We start from the raw sequence: 15427 nt of genomic DNA on the forward strand, positions 1-15427 counted from the left end.
TCTTCAGATTTGGGTGCTGATGTTTCTGTCTTTTGAGCTAATACCAAGCTAACTCTAGCAGCAAAATTATCATGCAAAGGCATGTGGTCCATTAAAAAAAATGAGTCACGTAGAGTTGCAGGGTGATGTCACATCAGCTGCCCCTGATGATAACTATCAAAAGTTAGCACAAGCCTCCAAATCACAAACACCTTGGCTCTGATCCCATTTTAATGAATCTGCTTTTACGATTAAACCATCACTATAATTGGCACTGGAAGAGCATTGGCAGTCTGCTGTGGTCGCCTTCCCTGCAAAGCATGTTTGTGATGCTCATCTCTGAATGATGCATAGTGTCTGCCTGTCTCCTATTAAAAAAAAAAAAAAGGGTATGAACAGCGGCTGGCAGGCAGACTGGTCAGCAGTGATTCATTCCCTGGCAGCCATGATGAGCAGCATGGGCTACATTCAGCCTTGGTGGAGATGGGTATTTCTCCAATTCTTCTTATGGCATCGCATCTACGTTACACCAGGTATGAAGTTTAGCCTTTTCTATTTAATTAAGTAGAGTAACAGCCTTTTACTTACTGCTGGCTTGGCTTTTTTTTAACAATACACTAGTTTGGGAAACAGCTTGTTAGTGCAGCTGGAATTGCACTGCACTTTGAAGGAAGATAGTGTGGAGCAGGCAGGGAAGGGGAAGAGGCAGAAGCAGCAATGAGTCTTGTGTGCTTAAATAGCTGGGTTGTCAGAGAAAAAAAAAACAAACAAAAAACCTACAGGCAGCAGCAAAAAACACACTGATGCCTAGGAGCTGGAGAGAGGAATTTGCACACTTTATTTTCTAATTTCCCTCTGGATAAGAATTGTATAGTTTATCTAACCTTTTAGGCTGCGGAAAAGGGGGATATGAGTTTTTGTAGGCACTCCTATGTATGTGCCTGTATTACAAAACCTGCCTTTTATTTCCCCAATTACAAATGGTAGATAAAAATTAAGCTGGCATTGAGCATTGTGGCACACAGGGTGCTAAACGTTCGGGAATTTGGTGAATTTCTCCAATAGATTAGAAGTTAGCACGAGGCAAATGAAAATAACGTTCCCTACCCACACCCACCACCAAACAGAGAGCAGAAGGGAGAAGGGGGGTAATCCTAGAGGTTTCTCCTCCCCTTTTCTGATATTGATATTGCCCTGTTTTTTTGATCTCTGCACTTCTTTGTTTTGGCTTCACAGGTATCAAGGGAAAATGGCTAGCAGTGAGTTCTGTAGCTTTTCCTGCTCTGCAGCCCCTCTGGCTTAGCCAGCTGGATCACACCGAATTAGTCAAGTACTTCATTATCTCCCTTCTCTGCACATTTTGCTCCAGGTAATAAAATGCCCAAACAAGAGAGCCAATGCCTTCTGCTGCACTGTCTGTGAAGTTTCGTTGTTTCGGCCAATTCTGCATATCGGCATTGTGCTATGGGAGGGCATCACTTTTCATCCCTTGCCTGCAGTGCTTCCCAATCTCCATTTAGTCACAGCAGTTAGCTAACCATGTAGCTGTTGATAACATAGCGCAGTTTTGGAGCCCCTCAGCCCTCGGGAGGTCTGGGATTTCTCTTCACAGTGTGGCCCTACAGGAGGAGCGGCGGCTAGCTGGGAGAGCCAGACCAATTACATTGTGGGGCTGGATGTAGTGGTACGTGAGAATTGCTCTTATTAGCAGCCAGTGGGATAGGAGTTTTGCAGTAGGGCATTTTCTGCAGTGGTGAACTGCTAGTCAGATATCTAGGTCAGGTAGAAAAAGCTGTAGACTGAAATCCAGGCAATTGCTTTGTGCACCTTCCTTTTGTGAAGCGTTGCGCTGTGAGGAGGGAGGAAGAGTTTATTATTATTAGTGTGGTTTTATTTCTTTCCCCTGACTCATTCCAGCATAATGGCAGCTTCTCCTTTTCATTTGCATTCTTCAGAACAAACGCTTAATAGCTACTTTTTAATGTATTTTTTTTTTTAAATACATTTGTCTCCTCCCCTTGCTCCATGGGATTTTTTTTCCCCCCTAAAATGACCTTTAGTTAAAGCCATAAACTAGCTTGAGGCAATCTCTGGCAGCTCTGTCATGTGATGGGCAAAATGGGCCATATTTAAATCACATGAAGAGAACAGGAAGAAAGAATCTAGTTTACCTCTTCAGCATTTAACCTTATTTGTGATGACTGGTGCAAAAAAAAAAGAAAACCACACCTTCAAAATGTTATCTATTTGGGGTAGGCTTGTAAAAAACAGATGCTGGAAAGAGTCTGCCTTGCACTGAAACCTAAGCTGCAAGAAATCAGTTTTCTCTGTGTGAACAGAAACAAAAGTATGTAGATAAACAAAAGTAGATCGGTATTTCTTCTGGCAGCCACCTTTCCCTCATCTTTGTTTCATCAGGTTCTCCTAATTTCTTGCCTGGGACATTCAGCCCACAAGGAGGTAGGGAGGGAAGAAACATCTGAACCAAATTCTGTGCGAAGGCACACAGCACTAAAGAAATTCAAATTCAGAACACTGTCAGTGCAGAGGAAAAAAGCTATATATGCATATTATAAATTTGATTCACAGCCTGCTGAAGTAAACAGCTGACTCCTATTGATTTCAGTGATCTGTGGATCAGTCCTTAGTGACAAAGAGAAGGATCTCACGATGACAAAAGGTCCAGACTGCAGCATTTAGATAAAAATATTAACTGCAAAATACTGCTGAATTAATCCAACTTCTTTTGATTATTGATGTCCTACTGTTTTCTGCCTGAAACAACATACACGATGCATCAGTCATTTATAAATTATTCATTCACAGTTATTTTGGCAGCAGCTTCTTTCCATTTATCAACTGATAAATGTACAGGAGATAAGAAGGGTAATTTTATAGCCCCTTGACATTTACCTTTGACATGATTTCCATATTTAATAAGGTAAAGTATAAATGGCATTTTGGGGATTCCAAAGTCCATATTATAAAGCTTCACAATAACTTCAGTATCCACCTTGCACAAGGCAGGTGAGCTAAGCACATACAAACCTCACGTGCACGGAGTCCCACCACAGCCACTTCCCAAGTCTGGCTTCAGCAGCCCTGGTAGGTGCCTGTCATGCCACCAAATTGCAGAGCCTTTTCACGGCTGCAGTGGGAAGGATTACAGTTTACTTCAGAGGCTTGGATAACATCCAAAGAGCCACAGCTCTGGGGACTGCTGAAACTGTGAGACATAGCCAGGACAAGAATTCATTGCTGCCTAGAGATCTCATCCATGTTCCCAGCCACACAGCTCTTGGACATTTCAGATCTTTACCCAGTACGACCACAACAGTAATTCTATAAACTCGGTGAAATTGCATCTACACACGTTGGGGTTAAAGGTGAGGAAAATCAGGTATCAGTTATTCAAAGACCCGCTGGGCTGCAGTACCATTGCACACTACACACTGCTTCCATGCTCCGCCAGAAGCGTAAACAACTCCAAGCAAACAAAAAGCAAGTAGAATGACTTCCATCCTAGCAAGGAATGACAAAGCCTTTGAACAGCATGTCCTATTTTTTTTCCTCTACCCTATAAGTCAATTAAAGGCAGACTTCATCTTTTAAAAAAAGGAAAATAAAAATACACCCACTATTTTAAAATAGAGCAGGAATAAATTATTACAGTGCCATTAATCCCAAGGTCTACAGAGACCACCAAAATCCTCCACACATGATCAAGTACCAGGAGACCACTGTGAAATTTGTATGCCACTTCTACAAGTCCTATAAGTATTGCATATTATGCATCTAGAAGTAATTACAGCACAGCCAATTAACTGTTGACTTGCTCTTGCCCTGTAATTCCAGACAGTATTCTTTGTGGAGTTGTACTTCCAGGAGTAATATTATACAAGAGACATTAGCCACTGGTTCATACCTGCACATACTGCAATAAATCCCACCACTGCTCATTTGCAAGACACTGAGCACTGCACAATATCTGTAAGGACATGAGTACTCCATGCTGACAAGTCTACCACTACATTAAGGTGTCTTTTTCCTATTTCTGCTACCTCTCCAGGAAGAAGGAAAAAAAAAAATATCTTCGTTCTTTCCAGTTTCCCAAGTTGGGGAAGCTTAAACAGAGACATTAAACTGACTGGGACAGATATTAAAAAATTTTTTTGACTTCTGGGATCACAGCATAGCCCACCCACTCTACCTGTGCTCATTTTAAGCGTTAAGTGTCAAGGAGACAAACACAGTTTGTTCACCAACAGCATCCAAGAGGGGCATTGAGGGGTAGTTATTAACTGGTCACACACACCCCAGCCCACTTACCCCTCACCAGATTGTTTTCTGCACGCTGTCCTTGAAAAGCCAAGCTAAGCAGTCTCACATTACTTGATGGATGTTAGAGTACAAAAGGTCAAACAGAAGCTAAGCTATGGAATAGTATTTATTTACTTTTATTAAATGCCAACAGATTAATGTATTCTGCACTTAGGAAAACAGTTCAACAAGAACACCCCACTCCCAAAGATGCATACAGCTTTCACATTCGCAGCTAGGATGGAGAAAATAGGGGAGTAAAGGTGGCGAGATATATTTTCTGTCATCAAACTATTAAACATACAATTAAGTCAGTAATTATTATTTATGCCAAAGAAAAACTAATATAGGGCAAAACTCTAGAGGTTTGGGTTAAGTGTTAAGGGCTATCCAAACTCAAATTCTTACCCAAAACCTTACATGTGAGGAGATTTCCCGTCACAATTTTTGTGCTGGTGAAAGCTGCTGGACTGACAACTCTGGAGGCAAAGGCCACCTTTTTCCCCAAGGAAAAGGGCAATACCAGGAGAGCCGCACACCTTTCCTACAGCAGGGCAGTGAAAACCTCAGTTCCATCCACGCAGATCCCTTTGCAGGACTGGAAGCAGTAACCTAGGGCTGGCAGATACCACCTGGGTCATCGGGCCCAGAGATGTAAAGGTTGGAATGATCCCACATAAGAACCATAAAACACCTGCAACACCTCTCCTCCCTGCATCCCATGATCTCCAAAGTTTATTAACTAAAAAAGACCAGGTGCCTCAAAACAAAACTACATTTTGCTGAAGTCCTCTTCAGGATTCAAGCTTCAGACAGGACTTCACCCGCAGAGAGGCAATTTTTGATCTTAGTACACCCTGGCTGCTCCTTTTGGATATGGTTTGTGCTTCCATATTTGTTGGTTTCTTAAGTAAGACTTAAGTTTTATTCCAATTATATGGCAAGCCCCAGGGCTCAATTCAGATAAGCATGCTTCTGTTCCGGTGCCAAAAAAAACATCCTTTTTTTTTTTTCTTGCAGCCATCATAAACCAGTCACCCTAGAAAAACCAGCTCTTTGTTCTTGGGGAAACAACTATTGTCAGAATATTTTACATGTAAATGAAACATGGGAGCTCATCTTCCTCTTTTATTTGTCATTGCAAGCTTTCCCCATTTACCATTCTGTTCCGATTTTCCCATTTAGCAGTGTATGGAATCTGCAATAGTGCATATTGTAATATGCAAATTGTATATAGCATTTTGGTGTCAGACATGCTGAAATTAAATCAAATGGAAGAAAAAAAAAGGAAAGAGAGTGTAATAAAAGTACCTTTATGGCCTCAAGCTGTAGATAAATTGTGGTCTGTGGTAGTTAAACAACAGCTGTTCAGATTTAAAACAAAATTATGATAAGGATCCCCAGAAGATAACACCTCTTGAGGTAACAGCATTTACCTAAATGCATCTGTTAGCAGCAAACACCGTGACTTAAGACTGTTTATGTGATAGTTTATTCCCATTTGTTTTCTTCCTCCTCCCCCCACTCACGTTCTTAGCCAGAACAAACCCTTTCACAGCCCCCTGGACCTGGGGGGTCCCCGTGCCACCTCCCCACCTGCTCCAGCAGGACAGCCAGCCTCTCCCGGCCGCCCACAGGTGGAAGCAGGCTGCCAGCCCTCCGCACCGCTAAGTGCATGGATTAAAGAACAGCAAGAAAGCAAATTGCTACAGTTAAAGAAAGAAAACAGCAGGACTAACACGTTTTAGTAGGGGTACGTACGCTGAGACTCAGCAATCTTTATACTCTTTGTGAACAGCAGTTCTTTAAGAGCTTTACACCCAATAAAATTTAAACTTTTATATATTTTTTTTCTTCGTTTATTGCGCCGAGGGTTTTTATTGCAGACATGTAGCAAGCCACCCATATGGAATTTCAGAAAGTGGCAACTCCACTCGGCCTGAGCGCCTCAGACCTGCCTGAACCGAGCCTGGGGCCAGCAGCTTCAAGAAGGGCTTTTTTGCTCTGCTCTGTTTTGTTCCTTCAGCCCCTTCCCACTGTCTCATGGCTGCATTGCCCCAGCTATCTTTTTAATAAAGAAGAAAAAAAGGGAATCCCAATGAGAGGGAAACAGCATTAGGATGTTTAGCTTCAGTCCCATGGTGGGAAAATACCTGGTGGGGAGGGTGGGGAGAGCCAAGCACCCAGCTCCCCCCCTTCTCCCGCCTCGCCTCCCCCCTCGCTTTGCTCTCCAAAGGATGCCGGTGGCAGCGGGGGGTGCACTGGCGGTGCCAGCCCCCCATCCCGGCCGCTGCCCACGGGAACACCTGCACACCCCTCCATCTCCTCGAGTTTAGCAACAGCGATTCATCACCGGGAGAAACATTAATATTTTACCTTAGTTACCAAGTGCACCCGTTCAAACTTTTATCTAAAACATTCTTTATCATCTTTTCATTAAGTTCTCAAGAGCTAATGGTTTCTGAGTTCCCGGGGTAAGGATGATGTTCTGAATAATGAAAGCTCATTATTTCTCCACAGAATGCTTGTTAATTCAAATGATGATATTAAAACTATAGTAGCCTTTAGCGCTGGGGTGATTTCTAGCATACTTTATCATGTATCAATATATACTCTGTTTGTCAAAACTGCCCAGGGCTGGGGCTGACATTCTCTCTGGAGGAGTCTAGTGCTTCAAGAGGCACTGAATACACCAAGGTGACAACTTGCAGAGTTTGCGCCTCTAGGAAATGGAAAGATGAAACTTGAAGTGCCATTGTCCCCCTTGATTTCCTTATTAGTATTCATAAAGAGACAGTATCCTCCTCTTTTTCTAGTCCTCACAGGCCTTCCTTTTGAATGAAATAAAAGGCACACACACAAAAATATACATGCTGAAGTTCTACACATAAAACATAGCCCTTTGTTGTAATTTAAGTAATCCAAAATGTGTTTCTGTATTTACAGGTAGGCATGCCTTTTGCTTGGCCACAGTAAATTTTAAAAACACAGAACAACAAAAAAATTTAAGATTAGGCAAAGACTTTTTTACACCCTATTGTTTTTTAATGACTTTTCTGCATCTCCCCTTTTTCCCCTCACCCCTCTCCATAGAGCCAGTTTATATTCCCCAGCAGCTTTGCTGGGAGCTCCCTGACATTACTGCCCTCCTTTCAGCTTTGATCACCAGAGAACTGCAAAAGTTGCCAAGACCTTACTCTCCTCAGCTCTCCCACCATCTTGTCCCCTCCAAGAAAACAAACAAAAAAAAAAAATCAAAAAAATCTCCATCCATATGGAATCCCTTGGTGAATGCTAAAAATAGGTTTGCAATGAAAAGGCCAATTAAAGTGGCCAAGAAGCATGTTTCTTCAAATAACATTACATTTCCTGCACAAGGGCTCCTTCTCCCACCTCCCACAGCCTGCATAAATATGCATGTCCTTATCTGACTGCAAATTATATCATCACCTCCCATCAGGTGTTTTGCAATAGCAAGCTCTGGCATGGAAGGGGAGAGAAGATGCTCAGAGACTCCAGACTTGCCTCTGATCCCTCATCAGCATCAGTTATTTCCCCTCAGTGTTCGACAACATAAAATTTAAGGGTTTGTAATTGAGGAAGCCCCTCCTGCCTGCACCCCAGACCCTCAGTCCTTCCTCCCCCAGCCTCCCAGAAAGAAATGTAATTCTGAGCATCACACCAGCCCCACCGGGTGCTGGGAGCAGCCAGGTCAGCATTCGCATGTGCTGCAACACGCATCTCTGTACCTTCCTCGTGTAATTATCTCTCTCATGAAAGATTTGTTGGACTTTTGCCCACAGGCAAAAATAATAAGAATATGGTAAACTTCTTCCATCTTCCACTACCGGCCTATCCTTTGAGTAGCAATTAAATATTTATGTTTTAAAACACCTAACTGGCTGATATTTCTTCAGTTTCACACAGATATAAGACTGAATTGCAAGTTTAAGCTGCCTCCCATTCTTCAGCAGAAAATGATTTTTTTTTAAAGAAAAAATGCTTTTTCAGCCCCGTTACATAGGCTTAAAAGGAGAGAAAAACAACCTTGTGATTTCCACATCCCTGTTCACCCCGGGGCGTGCTGGCATCTCAGACGTGTCCCAGCAGTGCCAGTCTCCTTTGGAAAGCCCCAAGGCTGGTGCAGAGCTTTGCTGAGGGACACGGCTCCTGCCTCCAGGAGGCAGCTCCCTGGGAGCCCCACGCCAGGCAGAGGGGCTGGCTGGTAACACGAAATTTTCACCGTGCTTAAGGCCCTGTTTATGCCGGAATTCAAACCATGTTTGAGGCAAAAGCAGCTCTTGCTGCAAAGGTGCCAAGGCAGGTTTCTCAGCCACAACAGGGAGGTTTGCCTGCGATGCCAGGATGCAACTGCAGCAGCACAGACAGTGGCACAAGGGCCACCAGGTAGGGACAGGACAGCACAGCCACGTAGCAGCAGTCAGATGGGTCGGATGCTGCGCACTGGCGGTGCTGAGCCCAGACCTGCACCATTATCCACTACTTGCAGTCCAACAGGGCTACACCGCCCTGGAGGAATCGGGGGGGAGGCCCTAGGCTGCCCCAAACTCTCCTCAGACAAGAGACACTGACAATGTAAGAGACTCAGCCAGGCTTATTGCAGTGCTGGTGCTGAGGTATTCCCAAACATAGTCCTTGGACCACAGTGTTATCCCATCCCACAGCCCACACGTGCTCTTGTGGCTAAAACCAGGAGCACAACCTGGAGGCAGACTGCAAACTGTCATGAAATGTGCTTATCTGGAGGAAATTAATTGCAATAGAAGAGTAATTGTGTTTAAAACGACCCATCAGTACCGGGCAAGATTTGCTTCTTAATTTTAGCGTTGACACCAACAGATTTTTCCAGCGCAGTATTTGCATAGCAAAAAAAAAGCTTGGTTCTTTTGTTGTTTTATTCTACTTTATGCTGCTCTCACCATGCAAAGGTCCAATTGACTGGTGGAAATAAGTCTGATGAGAATGGAGGTAGCAAAAGGGAGTAAAACCGCATGTGCTTCTCAGGCTGTTCCTATAGTACTTTCAAGTTGTACAGCTCTGTATATAGAAAAGTGGTAAAACAAGCAGGCTAAACTATTAATTGCTTAATTCTGTGATAAAAGATGTAAACCTGCATCAGCACGGCACTCCACACTTCTCACATACACAAAATTTCACAGAACCCTGTTGTCAAGACAGTTTTTTTTTAGCAAAAATCAACAAAAAAGCCATTTTCTCTGCAGGGCTGGGAAATACATGGCTCTTTTCAACACAGACTTATTCTGTTTCCTGAGATTTTTAGAATTAAACATTTTGACATGCTCAAATTTCCCAACCAGAAGGTAGTGAATTTAAATGGAATGTGGCATTCCAGCTTTTGTCCCGGAGCTGGACTGCTTCCAGCAGCTCCAAACACACCTCCATTTTATTTTTTTTTTTAAAAAGCCCTTCACTCAGTTTTCATACATTTAATTATCTCAAAAATCCTCAATTATTTTTATTTTTTTTAAACAGGACAAATGCTGTTGACAGAGTGCAAAACTGAAAACGCTCTGCTTCTGGATCAAATCTAAGGTGGTTCCCACCACCCCTTCAGTTTCAGGGTTGAGTCCACATCCATTAATTCCCCTTGGCAAGCCTGGCATGCTAGGGATACCAGAAGGGAGCAAAAAGAGGGCATGGATAGGAGCATGGTGAAGAAGCTGTTTCCCATAAGCTCGGCAGCCAGCAGCCTTACTAAACCAAACCTATGACCTAAACTGGCTTTACTTGACTACACTGAAATCTTGAGCTTTCAAAACTTTTTTTTTTTGAGGAAGATTTGCTAAGTAAAAACCATTTGCAAGCAAAAGTTTTGCAAGATCAAGTCCCTAAGCGGTTCAGTGCTTAGTTCTAAGGGTGACTTTGTGTAGAAACTTAATTTGCAGGACAGAATCCTGCAAAAACTTGTACAAGGTTTCACCTGTGCACTGGCATGCACAGAACCATCACAAAGGGAAGTGTCTGCACAAACAGAGCCTAGAGAATCAGTCATCATTGCCCACACAGCGAGGAGGCTATTACCCAACTTGACTAGTTTGTGATCCAACCTTTTTAAAAACACTGCCTGCAGTGGCTACTGCAGCACTTCCAATGCTAATTATTTAAAATAATTAAAAACATTTAGGGAAAACAAGAGCGGAAACCAAAGTTTCTTTTATTCATAGGTTGTTGGTTGGTTTTTTTTTGCACCAGTACATTTAAGCTTTTCTTCATCACCAGAATTAGAACCATGTTTTATGCAATCTGAGATTCCCACATTCAGAAAATCTTAAGACCTTGCACTTCAAGGAAAAAAAAAGCCACACTAAGTGCCACAGGACTCAAATCAGGAAAGCTGGCAATCCCACCTATTTGCTGGAGAAGCAGGGGCATTAGAAGTTCCAAACATGACAATGTAAGCAAAAAATAAAATAGCAGCAAAATGAAAAGTCTTCCTTTAGGAAGCTATGCTTGACTAACACCTCCATAACCACCATTTGAAACTGTTCTTAGCCAGTGGCCAATAACTCTGCAACACCGCATGGTGACAGCCCTTTCAGAAAAATAGATGTTCCTGCAGGTGGCCAAGACAGCACACACAGCCTGAGCTCCCCGTCTGCACCTTTCCCACAAATCAAGAGCACCAACAGGCAGATACATCACAGCCCATTTCATGATAGACCTTGGCTCCACAGCACACTGGACCAGCAAAACTGGTTCTACACGCCCTGGGAAAAAATGACAGCTTCTCCATGCAAGCTGCACCGATCATAAAAGGTGGAAGAGGAGGCTTCCATGCACGCCCAAACCTGCCTCTTTCAAAATGCCTGCACACCCAGCACAGCAGGGGAGAAGCTTCAAGGAGTGCTCCTGGCTGCTCTGGCTCAGCTGGGCACGCAGTCCCACCAGGTCACAGGTGGGTATGCTGCCCATCCCGCACCCAGCTCAACAGCCTCCTTGTTCTGCAGGTGTCTGCCCGGCCTTTTGAGCTTCTTCTTCCTCCAGCCCCCTCACCCTCCTCCTTTTGAAGCACTGGTCTCCCTCTGCAAACAGGAACAAAGTGTCCAAAACGTGGCAAGGGGCCAGCCTTGCATTGCCTTGAGGTAGAAGCCAACTGTTTTTCCTGGAACATGCTCCAAATTTCACACCCTTTCCCCCACCCCCCAAAATGTGGGAAACAAGGAGGAACCGTGTGTATAAAAGGGTATTTTCACACGTGCAGATAAGGCATGCTAAAATGCACACCACGCTGCTCTGCGTGTCCTCCCCAAACTGAGCATTACTCACCTTTGAAAGCCCATTTACAAGAAGGAAAAAATGCACACTCATGCCTTAAATTGCTGAAAACCGCACTCCAGGATGTTCTGCCCTACATGAAGGCTACCCAAACTCTTGAAACTCCTTTTGAGCCCCTGCAAGCCGCAGCAGTCCATTACACAAGCACCAGACACAGCGTGTCAGCAGCAAGGGCAGAGGCAACGCCAGGCACACGGCGGTGAAGCCCCTGTACAGCCCAGCAGCCAGGTGAGCTGCCTCCCTTCCCAACTCACATCCAAGTCCAGACCAAAAAAAATAAACCATCAGTGCTACTGCGCTTTCAGAGGATCCAAAAATTTCAGTCCTGCCCTCAGGCTCTGCCAGCTTTCACACCTGACCTCCTCCTCCGCCCACAGCATGGAACAGCACATAGGTCTTCTGCAAGCACGTGAAGCTAAAAGGGTGCTTTGGGCTGGGCAACACACAAGAAAGGGCAAATATGTTCATACACATGATAAGGATGACTAGACAAAGATACAACATCACTTCACCAAAAGAAAAAAAAACCATGCTAGCAAGACACCCCAAGCTGAACAAACAAACTTTATGGCTGAGTTAACCTTTCCAGAAGTACTGGTCTCATGTCAGAACTTTACTTGAAAGACTTTCCTAAAAAACAAAATAAAGACAAACAAACCATATAAGACAGAAAGAAGCAAACCTTGAAAGCCACAAGGTTTGGGGCCTTAGGCTATTCCTCAATATCCCTCAAAAGTTCCAGGCATTTTGCCAGTGCAAGAATCTACCTTCTGGTGCATATTAGTTTAACTTTGCTTACATTCAACCCCACACCTTTATGGTCCTCTGGCTGCTATAGCCATTCATTTAAGCATCAGTGGAAGCCTCTTCCCTAACTTTTAGTAGCCATGTTTACTACAAGATTTTTTCTTTCCAATTAATTATCAATATTAACACAGAAAAAAATAAATTATTTTTTTTTTACACTTTATAGATAATGTCTATTAAAAGATCTTCTAAACACAAGATGAACAGGAGTGGAAATAGCAGCCCCCTGCAAGGGTAGCTAAGATGCTTTGAGATTTTTAAATGAAAATGGAAAGCTGCAATTACAACAGGAAAGAAACCACCCAACAAAACCATGTGCTTTGATTTCCCCACCCCTCCCCAGCAATACACAGCACATGAGCCTGTGTAATCCATCTCTGCAAAACATCAGCAAGGCTGCACCGCTGAGGGATTTACGTAGGTGTGGCCAAGCTATAAGGGATAACAAGAACATCTAGAGCTAATAAACAGCAGAGGGGTAAAATATTAAGGGGGGTGGGGGGAGAAGACACCCAGAGCAGCAGTTCCCTCCTCACCCTGCTCCACACATGGGAAAGCACCAGTGGATTGTCCTTCAAGATCCACTTCAGGGACATAAGCACCAGCCCCTGTGTCTTACCAAGAAGGATAAGAGGGAGCCAGCTTGGCACCCTGCCCCCTCTGCAGCCACAACACTGCCAGACAACCCCCTCCCTCCCCCTGAACCCTCCCCAGAGATAAAGGCAGCCCCACAGGGTCCCTGCAGACAGCTGAGGGCAGTCATACCCATGAGCTGTCCCCGGCCCCAAGAAAGCCAAAAGACAAGGCACTTGGGAAGGATGTTTGCCATCACCTTCAGGAAGGAGCTGTAGGCACCCAGGGACATGCAGCTTGGGCTGGCTAGTGAATTTGTGCTTCAGTTTTGAAGAGAGACAAAGAGGAAGCAGCAGGGAGCAACAGTAGGACTCTGACAACAAAAGCACATCTTGTGGAAATGTCAGTGAAAATTGTACCCTAATCACTTTGAGAGGGTCTTCAAGGAAGAAACAAAATATGTTTGGCCAAAAAGTAAAGGTCTCCATTTGAAAAACTTAGCATAACATTTTCCACAGAGAGGTTGAGTTTGTGTTTGGTTGGTTGTTTTTAATACCTAGGATTAAATAAATTATTTGTATGTAAAGACTGAAAAGTCTGTTTTCCTTCTAAAACAAATTGACAGTTTGCAGCTCTGGAATATACTGAAGTGATATCTTTGAAGGAAGATCAAGCAGAGTGACTTGCAAAGGAATAAAAAGCAGTCCAACAAACATCAAGCAAAGTCCATCTCACTTCAGGAAAATTAAGTTCACGGCTGACGTGAGTTGAAATCAAGAGCAGGCAACTGGGAAGCCAAACGCCATCAGATGGACCACTGAAAGAGACCTAGGTAAGAAAATTCTTGGTAGATGGTAATGGAAGTAGAAGAGTGAAGGTGAACGAGTGAGATATAAGAAGGAAGCTGGACCCAAGTCACAGCAAATGGGTAGTTCAGGATTTAGAAGCTCTATAGAGCCAAGCAAAAGCAACTGCAAAAGAGGGATTGCAGCCCCAGGGGCAATCTTAAAGCTGATGGGACTGAGGTGATGTCATTCATTTACAGAGATGTATTTTCTACAGTTTATGGAAGAGATGGGAACCGCAGAAGATATCTAAGACCCTTACAGAAATTCTTTGCATTTGTGGTTTATGATGAAGAGTGATGGCACAGCCTTTCACATGGACACACGTGTAACCAGCATGAGAGGAGTTACTGTGTGTTTAACAAGCCTGGAGTATATTCAGAACAATTAGAATTGCCAGACAGTTGAAACACTTAGAAGCCAAAGATTAAAAGAGGAAGATCAGGATTTTCAAAGCTGCTTAGACATTCACAAATGTCAGATGTCTCTTTCAAAGCGCCTGAGCAGGTAAGGTATCTAATCCTCACTGAAGTCAACAGAGCAGGGTGCCTGACTCAGAGGCACTTTTGCCACATTCTCAGGCACCAACATAGGCTGGAAGCAGCTGAATCACCTTGCAGATCTGGCCCAGAGTGCTGCAGCCTGGAATGAGGGGACACAATCTTATGCACTTGCCTTCAGCCTGGACAGTATTTGGGCAAAAAAAAGCCCAACTGGCCTGATAAGAGGGGGCTATAAAAGCAGTGCCAAGTGATTTCATCAATTAAAAAAACCACAACAAAACAAAAAAACCACCACACACACCCCAAACAACTCTAGGAAACACCAGGACAGACTTAGTCTTTCCCTCCCAAGAGCTCTCCCAGGCTGGAAGGGTCCACGAGTCCCCTTCCAGCACAGGCAGCCTCATCCCACGGAGGGATGTAGGCAGCAGCCCTGGCACAGGCACTGCCCTCACCGCTGCCTGCGTTTGACAACCGCTCACGTAATTGCCCTGCAAGAGGTGCCAGCTCCTCGGAATTCAGGTGGCATACGTGCAGTCTGACAAGCCAAGTTTCTCCGGAGCTGTCAGGGCCTGATTTTTGGGGAAGGTTACGTAAGTACACACTCAAGGAGCACCTACGCATCGCACCAGCTGGCCAGCCCCCCTCTCCTCCCTCTGCCTGCCACAATGGATCAACCTGCCTGTGGCCGGGAGAGCACGTTTCCCATCTTACACAAAGCTCAGCTCGCTTTCCACACCGTTTCAAGCCTCACATGGAATTAGGAAGGGGAAAAAAAAATAATAATAAAGCAGCAGGTAAATTTGTAAGAAGTGCCGCAGAGTGACCGAGCCACGTATAGCATTATCAGTCTTTGCATGCAAATTCTCTGAAGCATATTAATTCAGCTATGATACTCTTTATATTAAATATACACGGTATAGAAATATACCCCGTAATATTACTGCTCTTAATTTTTGCGTTATTTCCCATCTTCTCTCCATTAGCTTGTAGTCCAGCCCGTAACAGCTGTGAATATCAGCAGAATCCTGGTTTCCCCCCATCCTCCATATCCAGCATAGTCATTTGTGTGCTGCCATGAAT

At 44.1% G+C, this 15427-nt stretch overlaps 1 long non-coding RNA gene across 1 annotated transcript; it reads left to right on the forward strand.

The window, feature by feature from the left end:
• The first annotated feature begins 412 nt into the window (after positions 1-412).
• On the forward strand, positions 413-6065 carry LOC129784153 (uncharacterized). The gene is made up of 3 exons (XR_008746587.1): positions 413-512; positions 1216-1348; positions 5837-6065. It is a non-coding gene; the product is annotated as an uncharacterized LOC129784153 (long non-coding RNA).
• The last annotated feature ends 9362 nt before the right edge of the window (positions 6066-15427 follow it).

Source organism: Falco peregrinus, chromosome 3, assembly GCF_023634155.1.
Source record: "Falco peregrinus isolate bFalPer1 chromosome 3, bFalPer1.pri, whole genome shotgun sequence".
Taxonomy (NCBI): domain Eukaryota; kingdom Metazoa; phylum Chordata; class Aves; order Falconiformes; family Falconidae; genus Falco; species Falco peregrinus.